This window comes from Eriocheir sinensis, chromosome 25, assembly GCF_024679095.1.
Source record: "Eriocheir sinensis breed Jianghai 21 chromosome 25, ASM2467909v1, whole genome shotgun sequence".
NCBI lineage: Eukaryota > Metazoa > Arthropoda > Malacostraca > Decapoda > Varunidae > Eriocheir > Eriocheir sinensis.
The window spans coordinates 5,342,020-5,365,006 of NC_066533.1; the positions used below are offsets into that span (position 1 = coordinate 5,342,020).

A 22,987-nucleotide genomic window follows, 5' to 3' on the forward strand; every position below is an offset into this window, starting at 1 on the left:
AGCTTCTTTTATATATTTTTAATCATATTAATTATTCAAAAATATTTCACACATCCACATTGGTTTATAATTCCCACTCATTTCTGTCGATAGAATATGTAGAACATACGCTACAGTGCCGCGTAGCCTCGGTGTTCATCTACGTCTCTTCGGCCCTTGAACTTGTGCAACATCCGTGTTACCACAGTTAACCTTCCCCAGGTTTCCCCAGGCACCCATTTATCTACCCGCACCAAAGGGAGGAAGAACAGCTGGGTGGGCTACACGCCAGCTGCCAGGGCTATGATTTGATCCCAGACCCTTCAGAGGTGCCTGTAATAACTGTCAGAGAAACAACGCGGAAAACTTTGTAACATATTTTGTTTGTATTGGTCATAAATATTCATACACGTTGGCCCCTAAACCTGAGACCAAGTGGGAAGAAAGGCCAAGAACAGGAAAAAACGTGAAATCAACAAAATAAAGGCTAAAATAACCAAAAGAAATAAAATTAAGGCTGAATAAATAAGTCACAGAATATAAACGAATAAAGTAAGAGAATATGCAAACCAATTTTACTTCCTATTTATAACTTATACTAAAACTTTCTCCGCGGTGATCGACAGTTTTCGCCATGACCGTCACCGTCACAACAATCAAGAGCGACCGCAGAGGACTCATCACATTTTCAGTCACTCATTTGCATTTATATTATTTCTTTCTCATAACTTAATAAATTAAAAAACACTTCCTCGACGGTCTTTAGGTAAGTTTCACCATTAACATTCCCGTCATACCAACCCGAGACAATATGGGAATAGGATAAATAGGATATTAAATACTCTCTTAAAGGTCGTTCTCAATATTGGTAAAAGCTGTCAAGAAAAGAAAGTCGTTAATATTTTTCTTAACATATGTATACCCACATTATAATTATTACTGTTATACATTTTCATTAAAACTTGGTGTCCTTTAATGCCTCAAAAATCTCAGTTTCTCCATCTGACAACTCGACACAATCTTTCCAACACCTGTCCCCGATTTTTCGATAACTCCCAGCTAAACACTTAACATCCCCTGTCTATCCCGTACTCAAAATCTTAACTGGAAACTTCCTATCTCATCTCTTGCTAAATCAGCTTCCTCGAGGTTAGACGTTCTGTATCGCCCCCAGCATTTTTTTCGTCCTCCCAAATGCTTACCATACGCAAGAATATTGCCCGGCCCTGTCTGGAGAATGAATCTCGTGTGTGTGTGTGTGGGGGGGGGGGTTACACACACACACACACACACACACACACACACACGTTCGCGTACTGACAGGTATAAGAACAGTGCAATACCAACAATAGTGAAAATCCTGAACACATATACTCTTTCCTCCTAAGTTACTTTTAAGTTTGTAGTTTTAATGATCTCCCCATATAATATGTATATTTTCAGCTCTCGAGCTGCTTCTCCCTAAATAAACCGTATATTATTATTATTATTATTATTATTATTATTATTATTATTATTACGCACACACACACACACAGCCCATTTGGACAGTCAAAGGCTTTACGTCTCATCAACTCTCCTCCTCTTACCGACAGACTTCTATCTCTTAAATTCCGCCGCAGTGTTGCCTCTCTCTTCAATCGATATTTTTATGCTGATTCCTTTTCCGAATTTGCTAACTAACTGCATGCCTCCATCCCTCCCGCGGCCCCGCTGTAGAAGGCTTTCTATTCTAGCTCACCCTTTGATATCCAAAGCCCTTTTGCAAGGAATAACCATCATTCTTTCATCCCTTTCGCTGGTAAACTCTGAAAAATAATTCATTCGCCTGTGCTTCCACCTTCCCATGACTTGAACACTTTCTAGCGGGGAGTAGCAAGACCGTTATTTAATTATCAATATATTTTCTTCCACTTTCCCCTATGGAGAGCTGCGCTTCTGCGGCCTTTTTTCTCACAATTTTGAGTTACTTGCAATATAAATGTTTCATATATTTATTTCTAACACAATTATATTAAATCATATTTATATTATAATATTATATTATTATAATTGATATATTTTCATAACCACTCATTATATTTATAAATTTACTCTTCCCCTCAATAATTTTCCATTATCACTCATTAAAAGCCACCCTTGAACCTTTGTATTTTGAAGCCATTAATCAATTCACATGTGCCAACCAATATAATATATATTATTCATTAACAATTTATTTGTGTGTCATTTTGTAGTATTAGCTGACTGATATATATATTTATTCAATCATTCAATATCAATATTTTCCCCTAACGTGCGCTAAAAGCTCTTGATGAAAAGTGAGCCGCCTGACGGGACGCGGCACGACACCTGTCACGAGACAGCGGCGACAGGTGCGTCCAGCTCGCACCTGGCCACCCGGCGGCTGTGACGGCGCGTGGACAGGTACGAGTAAGAGATAATGACAGGACTGGGAGCGAGGCAGGTAGACAGACAGTTGGGCAAACACAAACAGGCAGGCAGTTAAGTAGGCAAGAAGGCAGAAAGATACAGAGAGATAGGCTGACAGGCAAAGAAATAAACGGAGGGGCAGACCCAGATGTGCGCGAGTGCAACACACACACACACACACACACACACACACACACACACACACACACACACACACACACACACACACACACACACACACACGTACTAAACTCTTGAATATGAGTAAATCCTTCGATAAGGTCCCATACAAGAGACTTCTGGAGATTGGAGAGTATTGGAGGCTGGCTGAAGGGTCGTCCTTGAAATGGATGAAAAATTTCCTGTAAGGTTAACCAGTCCGGCCAACTCAGGCAAGGGAGGACATTCTGAATGTAGGGAAATAACACGCGAAGCCCGGCCAGGGTCAGAGTTGCCCCTGCTACTGTTACGTAAAGGATATGACGGATGGACAAAGAAGCTGTCCGGTTATTTCCAGACGTGGAAGACTGTGATGAGTCGCGAGGGGACTTTAAGATCAACGAATGGAGTCAGAAAAATGGAAATGGCGTTCAAGGTAAAGAAATGCCATGTGTTGGAAATGTGTTAGAGCAAGAAAACTCCCGCATAGAACTTCAAACAAGGAGTACCACCCCCCCCAAAAAAAAAAAAAATAAATAAATAAATAAATAAATAAATAAATAAATACTCGTGACGAAAGACTTTATACGAGAGGTAATACCCTATTCCGGACTACATAGTTAATGTAAACAAATATATCGGTTGCTTTTCATTATAAGGATGAGGACATGATGATGAAGAGTAGAACAACGATAAGACCAAAACTGGAATACTAAGCAGCAACTATGCGATCCCTTCACAAAAAGAATCACATACATACACTAGAAAGAATCCAAAGAGCAGCAAAACATTACAAGAATCTCGCTTCTCAGGCTTAAAGTATGAAGACAGGTAGAGAAATTGATCTACCAACACTCGATGAGAGGAGAGGAAGAGGAGACTTGGTAACGATGTATAAGCTTATAAATAAAATGAAGGAGGTAGACACAAGAGACAGAATCGTGCAGTCAGAAAAAGAGATCAGAAAACTTAAGAGCACACAAGACCAAACTGAGGAAGACTAGATGCAAGAGTGATACCAAGAAATACAGTTTACATCACATAAAGATGGACCCTTAGAGTGGAATAGAGGAAGCGGTTGCAGGAAAGTGAAGACAAATAAAAAAAGAAAAGCTGAACAAATATGGATATGGAGACGGGACAGTATCAACATAGCAAAGGCCCTACGACTACAATTCCTTACCTCTACTTTCCCTTCTCTTTCCTTTCCTTCCCTTCCTTTCTTTCCCATCCATTCCGCTGAAGCATTACTCCTATCTATTCCTTCTTTCCTTTTCTCTTTCTCTTCCCTCTTCTCCCTTTTCATATTCCCTTCTCCATTACTCTATTTAAATACTCTCAACAGGTAAAGGTAAAGGAACACCTGGATGCGAAAACACACCTTAAACACCTGACTTAAGCAAGGAAAAGACAGAGAAAATGCGAGAGGAAATACTGAAGAAATTAAAGCGAAGGCGAAAACGAAGGTGGCAAAGAGAAAGTAAGGAGAATGGAGAGAGAGGAAAGGGTAACTGAGGTGGAAAAGAAAAGGAAAGAAGAGAGGAATTAGGGAGCAAGGGAAAAAAGGAGGAAAGGAAAAAAGAAAGAAATTAAGGCTAAGTAGGAATGAATGGTGACAAGAAGGGGAATAAAGAGAGGAGGAAGAGGAAAGAGTAAATGAGGCGAGAAGGAAGAGGGAAGAAGAGAGGAAAACAGAGGAAGGGAGAAAAAGACAAAGGAGAGAGAGAAAAGAGGTGGGAATAAAGAGACGAATGAAGGAGAAAAAAGAGGAGGGAGGGGAAAAGGAGAGGGAAGGAGAGAAAGAAGTGAATGGGAGGGGGAAGGAGGGAAGACGAAGGGGGTGAGGGGAGGAGGTGAAGAGAAGGGGGTGGAAGAAGGGATGTATGACCTTTACTACCAATTTCAAGGTCTCTCTCTCTCTCTCTCTCTGATCAATACACCTATATCCGAAAGTACATTTGGCCATCTCTCTCTCTCTCTCTCTCAGATCAATATGGGTTATGTTCAAAAAATAAGTTAAAGCATGATTGCTGAGAGAGAGAGAGAGAGAGAGAGAGAGAGAGAGAGAGAGAGAGAGAGAGAGAGAGAGAGAGAGAGAGAGAGAGAGAGAGAGAGAGAGAGAGAGAGAGAGAGAGAGAGAGAGAGAGAGTACTACCAGGTGTGTGTGTGTGTGTGGAGGGGGGGGGGGGAGCTAATGACACGTGTATCTTTAGTATACTTAAGCGCCTTTCCAGGTACATAAAACGGGGAAGAAGAGGGGAGGATAGTATGGAAAGGGGAGGGAGGAGGAGGGGAGAGAAGAGGGAAGAGGGGAGGATTTTATGGAAAGGGGACGGAGGAGGAGGGAAGAGGGAGGAGGGAAGAGGGAGGGAATGCAAGGGGAAGGAAGGAAGACAAGGTGAGGGGGAAGGGGAGTCACGGGGAGGAAGGCATGGCAAGGGGAGGAAAAGGAAGGGGAGGGAGGGATGGATGGGAGGGGGAGGAAAGGAAAGGCAACGTGGTGCAGGGAAGGGTGCGAGGAAGGAAGGATTATGGGAAGGTAAGGGTGAGGGAGGGACGGTCACGGAAATGAAAGGAAAGGAAAGGAAAAGGAATAAAAAAATAGGAAAGGAAGAGAAGGGAAGGGAAGGGAAGGGAAAAAGGTATAGAAGAGTGGGAACGAAGGGAAGGGAAGGGAAAGAAATGCGAAGGGTGCGTGGAGACATGATCGAGGGTTATAAATGGATGAAGGGCTTTAATAAGGGGGATATTCATAAGGTTTTGTTGGTAAGAGAACCGGGTAGGACACGAAGTAATGGGTTTGAACTGGATAAATTCAGATTCAACAGGGACATAGACAAAAACTGGTTTACTAACAGAGTGGTGGATGAGTGGAATGGGCTTAGCAGTCATGTGGTGAGTGCCAATACAATTGTCACATTCAAAAATAGATTAGTTAATTCATGGACAGCGATATTAGGTGGGGTTAGATACACGGGAGCTTAGGTTTAAAGGAGCTGCCTTGTACAGGCCTACCGGCCTGAATAAGGCAGTTGAGGCAGTTGAGGCGATTGAGAGGAATGGAAGTGAAAGAGAGGGAGAATAGGAAAGGAAAGGAAAGGGAAAGAGGAAAAGGGAAGGGAAAGCAAGGAAAATATAAGCGAGTAACGGTTTAGGGAAACTGGAGGGGATATATAGGAAGGAAAGGAAAAGAAAGAGGAAACAAAATTAAGGGAAAGGAAAGGAAAGAGTGCGAAATAGAAGAGGAAAAAGTGGAAAGTGAAGAGAGAATGGGGAGGAACATAAGAAAGGAAAAGAAGGGAAAGGGAGAGAAAGATCAGAGTAACGGTTTTGCAGAATGGAAGGTAAAAAGAAGGATAACAGGGAAGGGATAGAAGGAAGGAAGGGAAGGGAAAGGAAGAAAAAATATTAGAATAACGGTTTAGCGATATGAATGGGAAATATAGGAAGAATAGAAAAGGAAAATAAAAGGAAAGAGAGGGAAAAGGGAGGGGAAAGGAGGAAAAATATTAAAGGGTAACAGTTCAGAGGAATGGACGGGTAATAAAGGGAGATTAGGGAAAGAAAGGGAAGGAAAGGAAGGAAAAGATAGGAGAGGAAGGGAAGGGAAAGCAGAAAACAGGGAAGTGATCAAGGAAAGGAAGGGAAGAAAAAGGAAGGAAAAGGAAAGGAAGGAAAAGATGAGAGAGGAAGGGAAGGGAAAGGAAGGAAAAGATGAAAGAGGAAGGGAAGGGAAAGGAAGGAAAAGATAAAAAAGAGGAAGGGAAGGGAAAGGAAGGAAAAGATGAGAGAGGAAGGGAAGGGAAAGGAAGGAAAAGATGAAAGAGGAAGGGAAGGGAAAGGAAGGAAAAGATGAAAGAGGAAGGGAAGGGAAAGGAAGGAAAAGATGAAAGAGGAAGGGAAGGGAAAGAAAAGATGAGAGGAAGGGAAGGGAAAGGAAGAAAAAGATGAGAGGAAGGGAAGGGAAAGCAAGGAAAATATGAAAGAGGAAGGGAAGGAAAAGAGAAGATGAAAAAGGAAGGGAAAGGAAAGGAATGAAAAGATGAGAGGAAGGGAAGGGAAAGAAAAGATGAGAGAGGAAGGGAAGGGAAAGGAAGGAAAAGATGAGAGGAAGGGAAGGGAAAGCAAGGAAAATATGAAAGAGGAAGGGAAGGAAAAGAAAAGATGAAAAAGGAAGGGAAAGGAAAGGAATGAAAAGATGAGAGGAAGGGAAGGGAAAGAAAAGATGAGAGAGGAAGGGAAGGGAAAGAAAATATGAAAGAGGAAGGGAAGGAAAAGAAAAGATGAAAGACGAAGGGAAGGGAAAGGAATGAAAAGATGAGAGGAAGGGAAGGGTAAGAAAAGATGAAAGACGAAGGGAAGGGATCAAGGGGAAGATACATAATGAAACGGCATATTCCGGAGAAAACGTATCGCCCGCTATATTGGCAAGTTTTTATTGGATTTGACCGTAAAGGGGCCGGACAAGCCTCGGGGGGCAAGGAACTGGAAGCGCTCGTGGCCGGGGCCGGACCACAGGGGATGCAATAATGGTCAGGGCCGGGCCATGTTCCAAAGCCTTATGTCGGTTTTCTCACACGCTACCGCCACTCACATCAACCATTGCCGAGTACAAAAAGGAGATTAATCGGGTTCAAATGTGTATCTTCTCACGTTCAGGATGCAGAAAAGTCAGTAAAGGAGATTAATCGGATTCAAATGTGTATCTTCTCACGTTCATGATACAGAAAAGTCAGTAAAGGAGATTAATCGGGTTCAAATGTGTATCTTTTCACGTTCATGATACAGAAGAAGTACAAAAAGGGAGATTAATCGGGTTCAAATGTGTATCTTTTCACGTTCATGATACAGAGGAAGTGCAAAAAGGGAGATTAATCGGGTTCAAATGTGTATTTTCTTCATGTTCATGGTACAGAGGTCGAAAACTGAGATTAATCGGGTTCAAACGAATATTTTTTCATGTTCATGGTAAAAAAGTCCTCAAAGCGAATTTATCGGGTTCAAACCAGTAGCTTTTCACCTTCATGATACAGAAGAAGGTCGAAAAGAAGATTAACCGGGTTCAAATGAGTATATTTTTACGTTCGTGGTACAGAGGAAGGGTCAAACTACCACCAAGGTCATACATTACCCCATAACATTACCCCTGGAAAAGCCCACAACTCCAACGAAAGTCTTGCCAAATGTGTGTGTATGCGTGCTTGAAAGTCGAAATGTTTGAGAATATGACCCTTGATGCCCTCTGGAAGTATGCGCGGTCATGGGGAGGCAGAGACGAGGGAATAAAGAGAGAGGGGAAGGATGGAGGAGACAAGGAGAAGCACGGGCCGGGTTTTTAACAAGTTATTGACCGGTATTCTCAGACGCTTTCTTCTCCCACAACAAAATGCTTCCAAAGGTCACGAAAGAGATCAGTCTGGTTCTCAAGAGTGCCTTCCACGTTCATGGTGCAGAAGCATTGTCGAACCATCACTAGGCTCGTAAAACTAACACCTAGGGAATTACTAACACAACCCCCACGAAAGACTTATCATATGTAGGTGTGTGAGGTCAGAAATGTTTGAGAATAAGAGCCAACTACTCAGTCAATTCTTTTCAAGTCTTGTCGAACTATCACTAGGCTCATAAAACTAACACCCATGGAATTACTAACACAACCTCCACGAAAGACTTATCAAATGTGAGCCCAGAAATGTTTGAAAGTATGGCCCATCTACTCAATCAATTCTTTTCAAGCCTTGTCAAACTATCACAAGGCTCATAAAACTAACACCTATGGAATTACTAACACAACCCCCACGAAAGACTTATCATATGTAGGTGTGTGAGGTCAGAAATGTTTGAGAATAAGAGCCATCTACTCAATCAATTCTTTTAATTTATTCGCAATCATTCATTAAGTTTTTTATCGAAGTGTTACCAAAAGACTAAGGTTGGTATTGTAAGACACTTTAGCTTCCCATATCAGCTATTTATAAAGGTCATAGAGGGGGTAAGTCGGGTTCTAATGAGTGTTTCTTCAGGTTCATGGTACAGTAGAAGGGTCAAACTACCACCAGGGTCATAAAACTACCCCTGGAAATGCCCACAACTCCTACGTAAGCCTTGTCAAATATGTGTTCTTGGGTGCCGAAATGTCTGATAATGCGACCCTAAGTTTGAGATATTTACCTAAGGATGTTTTGGTGTGTATTTAGTGATTATGTTACGTCAATCTTTTTTCGAGATATTCTAGTGTCGGACAAACAGATGAAGACAGACGGACAGACAGACGGATGATGGTGGAAGGATTATCGCTCTCCTGGGAGGCGGGGGATAACGAGGTGACTGAGGCAACAACACCACCCACACGAAAAAAAAAAAATAGTGAAAAAAAAGGAAGAAACGAAAAAGAAATACAGCAAAACACAACAGAGTGGAAGAATAGGATTACAGGACTGACACGTGGGGGGAGGGAGGGAGGGAAAGGCGGAAGAGGAGATGGAGGAGGAGGAGGAGGAGGAGGAGGAGGTAAAGGGAAAGAGGTTATGGCGAGATAATGACACAAAGAGGATGAGGAAAAGAAGAGAAAGTGAGAAAAAAACAACAAACAAAAAAATATTCATAACAAAAACTGGAGAAAAGGAGAGAGACAAGGACGAGAAATAAAAACAGGATAAATAAATAAAAAAAAATAAACATGTATAACTGATGGAGACAAGGAGGAGAGAGAAAGGAAGCACAAATGAGATAATGAGAAGAAAGGAAAGAAGGGAGATCGTTCAAGAGGAAAGAGACAATACTGCAGACACAAAGGAGACAGAGAAAGGGAAGGAAACGAAGAGGGAGCAAGGGGACGAAGGAGGGAAGGAGTTTGATGGAAGAGGAAATACTTGAAAAAAGAGGACGAGGAGAAAGGGGAGGAAAAGAGGGAGCATAAGAGAAGGGGATAAAGAAGAAACGAAGGAAAGGGGAGAGGAAATATCATTGATGAGGGAAGAGAGGGAAAAGGATAAGAAAAAGAAGTTTGAAGAAAAAGAAGAAAGAAAAGTGGTAAGAGAGAGGAAAGAGGAAGGAGAGGGAAGACAAGTGTAAAGAAGATGGGGGAGAGGATGAAAAGGGAAGGAGAGAGGACATAAGGGTAAAGGAGAAGTGAATTAAAAGAGGAAAGAAGGAGAAAGAGGAAATAGGAAGAATGAAGGAAGAGGCGAGAGGAAGGGAATGGGAAGGTAATTAAGTGGCAAGAAAGAGGAAAGACAGGAAGAAAGAAGACAAGGGTGAAAAAGAAGAAAGAGAGGAGGGAAGGGAGAGATGGAAAATAGTTAGGATGAAGGAAGAGAAGAGAAGGGTGGATAGGGAAGGAAATGTAGTGGGAATAGGGAGGGGAAGGAAAGAGAAAAGACAATGAAGAGAGGAAGAGACAAAAGATTAAAAAAAAGCAAATAAACATGATGGTGACGACGAGAGAGAGAGAGAGAGAGAGAGAGAGAGAGAGAGAGAGAGAGAGAGAGAGAGAGAGCACAAATAAGATAATGAAACGAAAGAAGAGATCATTCAAGAGGAAAGAGGAAATACCGCAGACACAATGAAAAAGATAAAAGGGAAGAAAACGAAGAAACAAGGGTAAAGGAGAGGTGCGTTGAGGGTAGGAAAGAGGGAGAGAGGAAATAAGGAAGATGGACAAAGAGGTGCAAGGAAGATAATGGGAAGGAGCAAGAGAATGAAGGGGAAGAATAAAGATGAGACGAGGAATGAAGGGGAAGGGTGAGAGTTTATGGGCTGGCGTGATTCTCCTTCTACCCCCCCCCCCTCCCCCTTGCTTCTTTAATACAGGTGTGGTAGCCCCTTAAGGTACCTTCCCACACCTGTCTAATCAAAGGGCAGGTGAGTCAGGTAACACACACACACACACACACACACACACACACACACACACACACACACACACACACACACACACACACACACACAAATACATACCTACATGCATGGTACCATACAGACATGCGTATCTACATACACACAAACAAACACACGTTCACCATACGCACAAATTACATTCTGGTTGCGTACATAAATTCCGACGAGCATAAAGATCGAGAGCTACACACACACACACACACACACACACACACACACATTCATAAACACCCACCTACTCTCATATTCACCCCTCTCTCTCTCTCTCTCTCTCTCTCTCTTGCACAACCACACACACACACACACACACACACACACACACACACACGAAAGCAATTACCAGATAATAAACAGAAAACATAAACTTATTAATAAATATACAATAATAATAATAATGTATTACAACAGTAAATACCATTCACTCATTTTCAGTGGGGAAAGGTGGTAATGATGGCGGTGGTGATGATGGTGGTGATGATGGTGGTGGTGGTGAAGATAGTAGTGATGGTGGTTGTGGTGGGGGTGGGGGTGGTGGTGGGGGTTGTGATAGTGGTGATGGTTGTGATGGTGGTATGATGATGGTGGTGGTGGTGAAGATAGTGGTGATGGTGGTACAGGTGGTAGGGGTGGTGGTGATGATAGTGGTGATGGTGGTATAATGATGGTTTCTGTTGGTGTTGGTGGTGGTGATGATACGCAAAGTTTTTAACGAATACATAATGTTGTTTGCATACTTGTCTGCGTCGGTGTGTGTGTGTGTGTGTGTGTGTGTGTGTGTGTGTGTGTGTGTGTGTGTGTGTGTCAAGGTCATTCTGTACTCAGGACACGCACACCCACGCATACTAATAATATATCACTCCATTCATTCATTCGTTCAACACACACACACACACACACACACACACACACACACACACACACACACACACACACCTACGCACACTCAGACGGCATTTGAGTTACCATATACTACATACTTATTGAGAATTTAAGCTGGTACCCCACTACCCATCCCGCCTCCGTATAAAAAAAAAAAAAAAAAAAAATGGAGCAAAAAAATAAATCCCGTTAATATTAAGCGACATAAACTTAATCACGTGTCCCCCAACTTAAGAAAACGGGAAGACAAGTTGGGCGACAAACAAAGTGAAAGACAGGACAAAAACAGAAAAAAATAGAAACAACACAAACGAGGCGAATCAACCAAATCAAAACAAACAAACAGCTGCGAGGATGCAAACAAAACGAGACCAAATAAACTAAAAGAGACAAACACAAACAGAGCAAGTAACTCGGTAAGGCACGGAAAAACAAACAAACAAAAAAAGGAAAACAAAAAGAACAAGAAAACACAGCAATCAAATCGAGGATGCAAACAAAACGAACTAAAACAAAAAGACAAACATAAACAAAGCAAGTAAATCGGTAATGCACGAAAAAAAGAGAAAAAAAAGACAGCAATCAAATCGAGAATGCAAACAAAAAACAAACAAAAAACTAAAACAGAAAAAAAACATGATCCACAAAACGAGAATACACAAAACATAATGAAACAACGAAACAAGGAAAACAAATGACAAACAAAGCAATCCAAACAAGTCCCAACAGTGAAGTAAACAGCGAAACAACTAAAACAAAGACAAAAAAAGCAATCCAAACAAGTCCCAACAGTGAAGTAAATAGAAAAACAACTAAGACAAACAAAGCAATGCAAACAAGTCCCAACAGTGAAGTAAACAGCAAACTAACTAAAACAAAACAAACAAACGAAGCAATCCAAACAAGTCCCAACAGTGAAGTAAACAGCAAACTAAAACAAAACAAACAAACGAAGCAATCCAAACAAGTCCCAAAAGTAAAGTAAACAGCAAAACTAAAACAAAATACACAAACAAAGCAATCCAAACAAGCCCCAACAGCGAAGTAAACAGCAAACTAAAACAAAACAAACAAACAAAGCAATCCAAACAAGTCCCAACAGTGAAGTAAACAGCAAACTAAAACAAAACAAACAAACGAAGCAATCCAAACAAGTCCCAAAAGTAAAGTAAACAGCAAAACTAAAACAAAACAAACAAACAAAGCAATCCAAACAAGTCCCAAAAGTAAAGTAAACAGCAAAACTAAAACAAAACACACAAACAAAGCAATCCAAACAAGTACCAACAGTGAAGTAAACAGCAAACCAACTAAAACAAAACAAACAAACGAAGCAATCCAAACAAGTACCGACAGTGAAGTAAACAGCGAAACAACTAAAACAAAACAAACAAACAAAGCAATCCAAACAAGTACCAACAGTGAAGTAAACAGCGAAACAACTAAAACAAAACAAACAAACAAAGCAATCCAAACAAGTCCCAACAGTGAAGTAAACAGCAAAACAACTAAAACAAAACAAACAAACAAAGCAATCCAAACAAGTCCCAAAAGTGAAGTAAACAGCAAAACAACTAAAACAATACAAACAAACAAAGCAATCCAAACAAGTCCCAAAAGTAAAGTAAACAGCAAAACTAAAACAAAACACACAAACAAAGCAATCCAAACAAGCCCCAACAGTGAAGTAAACAACAAACAAACGGACATGAAAAACATACAAGACCCAATCACACTTTCTCCCCCTCGTTTGAGTCGACAATGAGGTCTCAAACAAAACAGGAAAAGGCAATCAAACAAAAGTTAAGCAGAATAATAAAATGCACACAAACAAACAATAAAACAAAACAAACAATCCCGGAAATCAATGGAAGCAACATAATACCGCAAATAAGAAATGTCAAACTGAACAGGCAAACACTCCAGCAAAACAAACAAACAAAACAGAATCAAACATAAGAACAATCAAACCAAACAATAAAAAAAGAACATTCCTGTAAAAATAAAACGAAACAGGATAATCAAACATAAAAAAAACAAGGAAAACAAACAAACGAAACTAAAATAAACAACAACAATCAATAAAAACAAAACAAAAAACGTGAAACCGTAATCAAACAAAACAAACAAGTCAAGACAACAGAAAAGAAAAAAAATGCAAACAACTATCTTCATCAAAACAAGCACGAAATCTTAAAATAATTTCCCCTTAAGTACACAAGCAAACAACGAGTGGCAACCATCAACAAACAAACAAGAGACTGAAAAACGAAAGCAAAACCAAACAAAGAAACAAAACAACTGAAACAAACACAACTATAATTGAGAACACTTAACAGGCAATTTTCCCCGCCTTAAGAAACTTCACAGGAAAACAAGTGCAAATTATCAAGAGAAGGAAGCAAAGAGGAAAGAAAAAAAAAGGAAAAATAGTAATAAAGAAAGTTATGAGCAAGTAATAAAGGAAGACAAAGGAATACAGCAAAATATATAAAGAAATAAAGTAATAAAACACAAATAATCGGGATATGGATCACTTCAATGCTAAGGCAAGAAAATTAAGATGTATTAAGATTTACATCTAAAAAATTATGAAAAAAAAAATCAATACGAACTCTTAACACTAATAACACTAATAATAATAATAATAATAATAATAATAATAATAATAATAATAATAATAACAACAACAACAACAAAAAACAATAACAATAGAACAGTAAATCAATTTAAAATCATGAAAGAAAAACAAGCCATGAATATATATGAATGCTTTTTGGTGATGTATAATTGACACCAAACTAAAAATACATCAGATTTTCAGCCGTATTGGTAGCAGCAGCAGCAGCAGTAGTAGTAGTAGTAGTAGTAGTAGTAGTAGTAGTAGTAGTAATAGAAGTAGTAGTAGCAAAAATAATAACAACACTAGGGGTAGTAATAATAGAAGTACTATAGTGGTGGTGATAGTAGTAGTAGTAGTAGTAGTAGTAGTAGTAGCAGCTGCAGTAGTAGTAGCAGTAGTGGTAGAAGTAGTAATAGTATTAGAAATAATCGGAGTAGTAGTAGTAGTAGTAGTAGTAGTAGTAGTAGTAGTAAAGGTAGTAGTAGTGATATTAGTAGAAGTAATATTAATAATAATAGTAGCAGCAGCAGCAGCAGCAGCAGCAGCAGCAGTAGTAGTAGTAGTAGTAGTAGTGGCAGTAGCAGTAGTAGTGGTAGTAGTAACGAATTGCATAAACGGCAAACCACAAACTGTAGCAACTGAAATGAAATTTTCCAGTGCAATAGTTGTAATAGAACTAGTAATACCGTAATAGTAGTAGTAATAGTAGTAGTAGTAGTAGTAGTAGTAGTAGTAGTAGTAGTAGAAGTAGTAGTAGTAGTGGTAGTAGTAGTAGTAGTAGTAGTAGTAGTAGTAGTAGTAGTAGTGGTGGTGGTGGTGGTGGTGGTAGTAGTAGTAGTAGTAGTAGTAGTAGTGGTGGTGGTGGTGGTAGTAGTAGTAGTAGTAGTAGTAGTTGCAGTAGTAGTAGTGGTAGTAGTAGTAATAGTAGTAGCCCTGCCGTTTCTGGTGGTGGTGGTGGCTAACAACCTCCAACAACAACAATAACAGTAACAGCACCACTAACAGTATTTTACAAGTCAACGCTTCACGACAGCACCACGAAGCCTGAACCACCGTGGCTGTGTGTGTGTGTGTGTGTGTGTGTGTGTGTGTTGTGTGTGTGTGTGTGGTGTGTGTGTGTGTGTGTGTGTGTGTGTGTTGTATATGTGTGTGTGTGTGTGTGTGTGTGTGTGTGTGTGTCTGAGGGTGACCGTGAATGAGTGAGTAGGTAAAGTGTGTTTTATAAGGGTGATCGTGAATGAGTGTGTGTGTGTGTGTGTGTGTGTGTGTGTGTGTGGGTGGGTGGGTGTGTGTGTGTCCTCTCACCGCTGCCTTCACCCGGGCCGAGGGCAGGGCGGCGCTGGGAGGGAGGGCGAGCGGCGGCTGAGAGGGAAGGAGAGGGCCAGCGGGGTATAGTCCACCGAGCGCCACAGTCTGTCCTACACTGAACTCTCTCTCGCTGGCTGCCTCCCTGCTCTCTCTCTCTCTCTCTCTCTCTCTCTCTCTCTCTCTCTCTCTCTCTCTCTCTCTGTGTTCTCTCTCTCTCTCTCTCTCTCTCTCTCTCTCTCTCTCTCTCTCTCTCTCTCTCTCTCTCAGTATCATCCTGACACCTGTCTTCCTCCAGTGTCACCGTCTGTCTTCCTCCCCTCCCCCCTCCTCTCCCTTCTCTCACCTTCCTCTCCTCTCCCTCCATTTTCTCACCCTCCCTCTCCCTATCTATCAATGCTCCATTCCTCTTCGCTCCCTTCCAAATTTCAGTCACTCCTCTCCCTCCTCCTCCTCCTCTCACTTTTCTTCAATTTTTTCTATTATTTCTATCATCTTTCTTAACTTCCTTTTCCTCCCTTCATCCATCTTCCCATCTTTGTCTTCCTCTCTTCATCAATTCCAAATCTCCCTTCTGATCTAACCTGTTTCTTTTCTTCCCTTTCTCTACCTTCCTTGTCTATCCATCTTCCTCTTCCTCTCCCTTCATTATTTCTTTTCTCGTTTCCTTCTCATTGTCTTCGTTTCCATTTTCCCCTCCCTATACCTCGGTCTGTCTGCCCTTTATCCACTATCTTTCTTTTTCCCTCATTCATCATTGTTCTTTCACTCCCTCCCTCTACTCTTCATCTCCTTTTTATTTTCCTTTCCTTCTTCCCCCTTCCTGCTGTCCGCCCTTTTCTTACCATCTTTTGTATTTCCCTTTTCCCCCCATCTATCAACCCTTATCTCCCTCTCTTCCATTCTTGCTTCTCTATTTTCGTCTTGTCTCTCCTCCATCGTTTATATTCCTCTCCACCTGCAACCACATCTTTCCATCTCTTCTTGAGCTAGTGGATTCCTCCTCCTCCTCTTCCTCCTCCTCCTCCTTCTCCTGCAACACCTTTCCCTTCCTCTTTCACACTCGATCCCTTCTCAATCCCCCCACTCGTCCCTATGAGGAAAATATTCTCCTACTCATTCTCCTTTCCTCCTCCACCTCCGCCTTCCTTCATCCTCCTCCTGCCCTTGCTTCCTTCCTCCTTCTTCTCTCCTTGCATCCTTCCTTCTTTACTCTTTCTGCCTTCTTTCCTCCCCTCCTCCTCCTGCTCTTGCTTTCATGCTTCTTATTCTCTCCTTGCTTGCTTCCTTCTTTCCTCCTCCTCCTCCTTCATCTATTCTATCCTGTCCTACCACACGTAAATTATTAGTAGTAGCGGTAGTAAACAGACACCCTCGCCATAGACCGCCAGGTCTTCTGGTGTATGTTCTTCCTATGTATTCCTAAATGTTCCTATGTATTCCTCCTCCTCCACTCGTTTCCTGACCCTCCTAGGCTAAGGTCACGACCCCCGCTCGCTCCGGCTAGAGTGTTAACCGTGATACAGTGATTCAGTGTTAACCGTGATCCCTTGATTTAGTGTTAACCGTGATACAGTGTTAACCGCTATTCCGTGTTTCAGTGTTAACCGTGATTCAGTGATTCAGTGTTGACCGCTATTCCGTGTTTCAGTGTTAACCGTGATACAGTGATTCAGTGTTAACCGCTATTCCGTGTTTCAGTGTTAACCGTGATACAGTGATTTAGTGTTAACCGCTATTCCGTGTTTCAGTGTTAACCGTGATTCAGTGATTTAGTGTTAACCGCTATTCCGTGTTTCAGTGTTAACCGTGATTCAGTGATTTAGTGTTAACCGCTATTCCGTGTTTCAGTGTTAACCGTGATTCAGTGATTCAGTGTTAACCGCTATTCCGTGTTTCAGTGTTAACCGTGATTCAGTGATTCAGTGTTGACCGCTATTCCGTGTTTCAGTGTTAACCGTGATTCAGTGATTCAGTGTTAACCGCTATTCCGCGTTTCAGTGTTAACCGTGATACAGTGATTCAGTGTTAACCGCTATTCCGTGTTTCAGTGTTAACCGTGATACAGTGATTCAGTGTTGACCGCTATTCCGTGTTTCAGTGTTAACCGATTTCAGTGATTTAGTAGTAACCGTGATTCCTTGATTTTGGTGTTAACCGCGATACCGTGATTCAGTGTTAACCGTGATTCCGTAATTCAGTGCTCATCGTGATTCCTCAATTTACTGTTAACCGCGATTCCGTGAATTAGTGTTCACCAAATGTGTTGTGCAATCTTTATACGCCATCGAGGACTTTAACTGTAGTTGATATTACTTGAAGAGGTTGGACATCGCTCATCGGTAACTTCATCGTCGCTTCACTGCCTAAGCAGACATCACAGACGCTGTGGAACGCTAAGTGTCATAATTCTACTGCTTCCCGTACCTGTCACAGGGTAACAAAGTAAAGTATTTCAACAACAGCACACACATTGTTTAAACATAAACCCGAGTGATACATTTACACACTTATTATAGCGAGTATTTTATTTATTTTATTACTATAGTAAACGGTCAGATCACAACTCACTGTATTTTCTTGTTCATTACCAATCGTTCCTGAACCCGCCCTATTTATTTCCAGGGTATAATTACTCCAGTACCGCCCGTTAAGTCTGAAATTTTCCGGGATTAGTGAGGTCGGCTAATCTTTTCACCGGCACTCCCTCACCAAGACAGTCAGGTGTTCACACCAAGACCCAGGTGTTCACACACCCCCATATCCCACAGCCACCGAGGGCTTAACGAAGGAAACCACCCGGCACTCCTTAAATAATCCTAATCAACACAGGTATTTCTAATTCTATTTTAATCACCTTCCCTACTCCTCCTTCTCCGCCCAAACCCATATTTCCTCCTCCGCCTCCTCCTTTAACCATTTCCTCCTCCTCTAACTATTTCCTCCTCCTCCTCCTCCTTTGTGCTCCTTTGTGTTCCTTTAACTAAATAAGCCTCTCTACCGTCCAACTAATCACCCCCGCGGGACTCGACCCGACCCCTACCTAACTCCTTCCAGGTGTTCAGTTGAGCTCCTTCCTGGTATTCAGCAAGCCACCCACGCGGTTTCTAAATATATCATAACTAAAGTTTCTTGCTACAGAAAAAAAGAAAAGAAAAAAGGAATTGTAACCATGCCCAAATATTTCACTTGCGGTAATTGTTCGCAGAAATTTGCCACGATCCACTTTCAACTCAGCGAGTCTAAATGTAAATATTGTGTCTTGGACTCGCGTATCCAAGCACTTAGCTCGATTAACGATGAGTTGAAACGCTCAAACGTTCTGATATGGGAAGTTGTGACGTCATTCCCCGCCCTTCCTACTCCAGCTTCCTCCACCTCAAACTCATATTCTGACGTTCTGACCCAATTACATACCTCCTCCTCCTCCTCTGCCTCGCCTGAACCCGCCTCCATCCTTACTATTCCTTCCGCCCCATCCACCTCCTTGCTACCTCATCCACTCCCTCCCTCTTCTCCCTCCACTACCCTTGACTCCTCCCTATCCTCATCACCACTCCATCTTCCCTTCCACCTCCAACACGATCTCCTCTGCCTCGCCTCAACCACCTCCTCTGCAACGCTGGAACCCGCCGCCACCCTTACGATTCCTTCTTTGCCATCCAACTCCATTGCTAAATCATCAACTACGTCTCCCTCTTCTCCCTCCAACACCCTTGACTCCTCCCCTATCCTCATCACCACTCCATCTTCCCCTTCCACCTTCAACACGATCTCCTCTGCCACGCCTGAGCCCGCCGCCACCCTTACCATTCATTCTACTCCATCCACCTCCCTTCCTACCCCATCCACCTCCATCCACAGTACCACTCCCCTTTCTCCCGCTCTCCTTCCTCTCCTCCAACACCCTTGACTCCTCCCTATCCTCATCACCACTCCATCCTCCACTTCCATCTCCAACACGAACTCAACCTCCGCCTCCTCCTCCACTTCTGATACCATCTCCTCCACCCACACCTCACCCTCCACCTTCCCCAATCACCCACTACTATCACCACCACCACTTCCAAACCCACCTTAGCTCCCTCTTGTACCTCGCGCCCTTCCAGAAGAAATCACAAGAGCTGTCACTTGTACAGACCAGACGCTGTTTCCTGGTATGGGCAAACTAACTACTAGAGTCAATTTAGTTGGAGACAGTGTGGTGAGAGGCCAACTTACGGAGTTTTGCGGACGGAATACGTTGACACGGCAGCGTTTCTGTATCCCCTGAGCCAAACTGGACGATATTGAATCAGCTGTCGATGCAGTTTCAGTAAATGCGAAGGACGACACAGTGTATCTGATCCATGCGGGAACCAACGACCTTCAGTCAACTCAAATTCAGGACCTGTTAGCAAAATACCGTCAAGTCATTCGGAAATACAAGACCAAGTCCCCTCACATCATCGTCTCTGGAATTCTACCGAGAGTCAATACGTTCGCCGGATACAACAACAGTAAAGCGTACGGCGTCAACACTAGTCTAAAGCAGTTATGTAACGATGAAGGCGTAGGGTTCATGAACGCATGGCATCACTTCAACCAGCGCCCAGATTTGTTTTGGGAGGACGGACTCCACTTGAACGAGGTTGGTTCGGCGCGGCTAGGAAGGCTCCTGAACGATGCAGTTGAAAGCTTCTCGAAAAGCTATTCAAAAAACTGGAGGCGAGGGCAAGGCAAAGGCAACCCTTGATCAACCGAACCGTAGCGTCGATGCGGCTTGCAAGAAACTGTGTAACCAACGACGCCTCCGACAAGCGAACTCATTCAACACGACGCGGCCAAACCAGTAGTCACATTTCCATTTTGTACACAAATGCACGCAGTCTATTACCCAAAAAGGACGAAATTAGGGCGTATATTGCAACTGAGAAACCAGATGTGGTAGCCATCACAGAGACTTGGGCCAACTCTGCACATCTAGTATCTGAACTGTCATTTCCCGGGTACGAAAACTTCCAAAAAAATCGAATGCACAAGAAAGGAGGAGGAGTAATTTGCTACGTAAAAAGTACGCTCCCTGCCATAAAAATAGACAAACAGGACGCAGAGAATTACGACTCCGTCTATGTGGAAATAACTGCGAATAATAAGAAACTAACACTTGCGACCGTATACAGGCCTCCAAAACAACAGGCAGCCGATGACACTGCCCTGTACGAAGAGCTTCACTCTTTAACACAAAGTAAAGAAGCAATAATAATTGGGGACTTTAATTGCCCTAACATTGACTGGGGACAATTGACTGGAGATCAAGAGGGTAACAGGCTTATAGAAATGGTGGAGGATTCGTTCCTCACTCAAGTTGTAACTCAACCAACAAGAGAAAACAATCTGCTGGATCTGGTATTAGTAAGCGACCCCGACCTCATTCGCGACTGTGAAGTTGGTGAAAAAATTAACGGTTGCGATCACCACTTAATCCGTTTCAATGTCAACATAAGTCACAAACTCGTAGACAATCCGTCAGTGATACCCGACTACAAAAAAGCAAATTTCAACCTAGCCCGTGAGCTGCTTCCCTCTGCGACCTGGGACCAACTTCACCTAACCGACAATACAATCGACAACGTGTGGAACAACTTCAAAGATAAGCTTTTGGGAGTAGAAAAGGCTACAGTGCCGACGAAACCCAGGCGTAAATGGTGCCGTAGATCCACCGTGGATGACCAGAGAAATAAAAAGGGCGGTAAACTTAAAAAAAAGGAATTATAACCTAATGAAAGAGAATGACACGGCCGAAGCCCGTTCTCAGTACCACAACAGCCTCAGAGCTTGTCGCACCCTTATTCGGAGTAGTAAACGCAACTACGAAAACAAATAGCGCGTGACATCAAGACAAACTCAAAAAATTCTTCACATACATCAGATCGAAAAAGAAAGTAAAATCCAATATTGGTCCCCTGACAGACGAGACTGGAGCTGCAACTCAGGACAGTAAACAGATGGCCAGAATCCTCAACAGTAACTTCGCATCCGTATTCACAGTCGAAAACATCGAAACCATGCCCGAGAACCCTGACCCGCCGAGGGAATCACGCCCTGAAAATTGACTCAATATGCGACCAAGAAGTGAAAGAGTATTTGGATAAACTCGACACGAACAAGTCAACAGGACCTGACGGTTTGTCCCCGCGGTTATTAAAAGAGCTTAAACAACAAATACTTCAGCCACTCACTAACATATTCAACCAGTCTGTTCAATTGAAAAAGGTCCCGGAGGACTGGAAGATGGCGAACGTAACACCAATTTTAAAAAAAAGGAGACAAAAGCATTGCATTAAACTACAGGCCCATAAGTTTGACATCAGTGGCAGGAAAAATACTCGAAAAGATTATTAGAGACAAACTTGTTAAGTTTCTAGAAGACAATAATGTAATCTCCGACACCCAGCATGGCTTCAGAAACAAGCGCTCCTGCCTAACGAATTTATTAGACTTCTTCCAAGGTATATATAAGAACTGGGATGCCCACATCCCCAGTGATGTTATATACCTGGACTTTCAGAAAGCCTTCGACAAAGTACCGCACGAGACTCCTTAAACTGCACTCGGCGGGCATTGGAGCCAATCTGATCGCGTGGATAAGAGATTGGCTCACCGACAGAAAACAACGAGTACTACTCAACGGACAGCCTTCCGATTGGCTTCCAGTCACTAGTGGAGTGCCTCAAGGGTCAGTGCTGGGACCCATTCTCTTCATCATATATATCAACGACCTCGAAGCAGGACTGAAATCCACAATATCGAAATTTGCTGATGACACTAAGGTGGGGGGAAAGGCCCTCACAAAGACCGACTGCGAAATCATTCAGAAAGACCTCAATCACATTATCGAATGGTCGGAAAAATGGCAAATGTCTTTAATGTTGACAAATGCAAAGTCATGCACATTGGGTCCAGAAATAGTAACCACACATACATCATGAATGGGAGACCTCTGCAAGCGATGCAGGAGGAAAAGGATCTTGGAGTCACTATCAGCAGTGACCTGAAACACGCGAATCACTGTAAAAAAGCATACAACAAAGCCAACACTATGCTCGGGTTCATAGCGAGGAACTTCGAGTGTAAAACGCCAGACGTGATGCTATCCTTGTATAATTCCATGGTAAGACCGCACCTCGAGTATGCAGTACAGTTCTGGTCTCCTAATTACAGAAAGGACATTGATTTACTGGAAAGGATTCAGCGACGCGCCACGAAAATGATACCAACCTTAAGGGCTCAACCGTACGAGGAACGACTCAAGCGACTCAATCTCTTTACATTAGAGAAAAGACGCCTACGAGGAGATATGATTCAAGTCTTCAAGTATCTGAAAAAATTCAATAACGTCGATTACTCCAATTTCTTTGAATTGCAAACCAACCTAAGAACTAGAAATAACGGTTTACCCATTCAGTCTAAGCGATGTAACACAGACATCGGAAGGAGTTTCTTTTCAAACCGAGTCATCCGTCACTGGAACAATCTTTCTTCAGAAGTAGTAAATGCGAATACTATCAACTCCTTCAAATATAGAATCGACCGTCACTTCGCTGCGTCGGGAGTAAACTGAATATTGAGTTGCTTTCATCTGCTCCTCAATATCGAGGTGCTTTCATCTACTCCTCAATGTCGAGGTGCTTTCATCTGCTCCCCAGGCCCCAGGCTGTCGAGCAGATT

General features: G+C 42.4%; 1 protein-coding gene across 2 annotated transcripts in view; it reads right to left on the bottom strand.

The window, feature by feature from the left end:
• LOC127003235 (octopamine receptor beta-1R-like) overlaps positions 1 to 22,987 on the bottom strand; it is an 80,718-nt gene that overhangs the window by 33,869 nt on the left and 23,862 nt on the right. The window contains exon 1 of one of the 2 annotated variants that reach the window (XM_050869629.1): positions 15,278 to 15,382. The exons of the other annotated variant lie outside the window; for it this stretch is intronic. The gene's annotated coding sequence lies outside the window, so the exon portion shown is untranslated. Of the gene's footprint in view, positions 1 to 15,277; positions 15,383 to 22,987 lie in introns of those variants that run through there. 2 annotated transcript variants of the gene reach the window in all.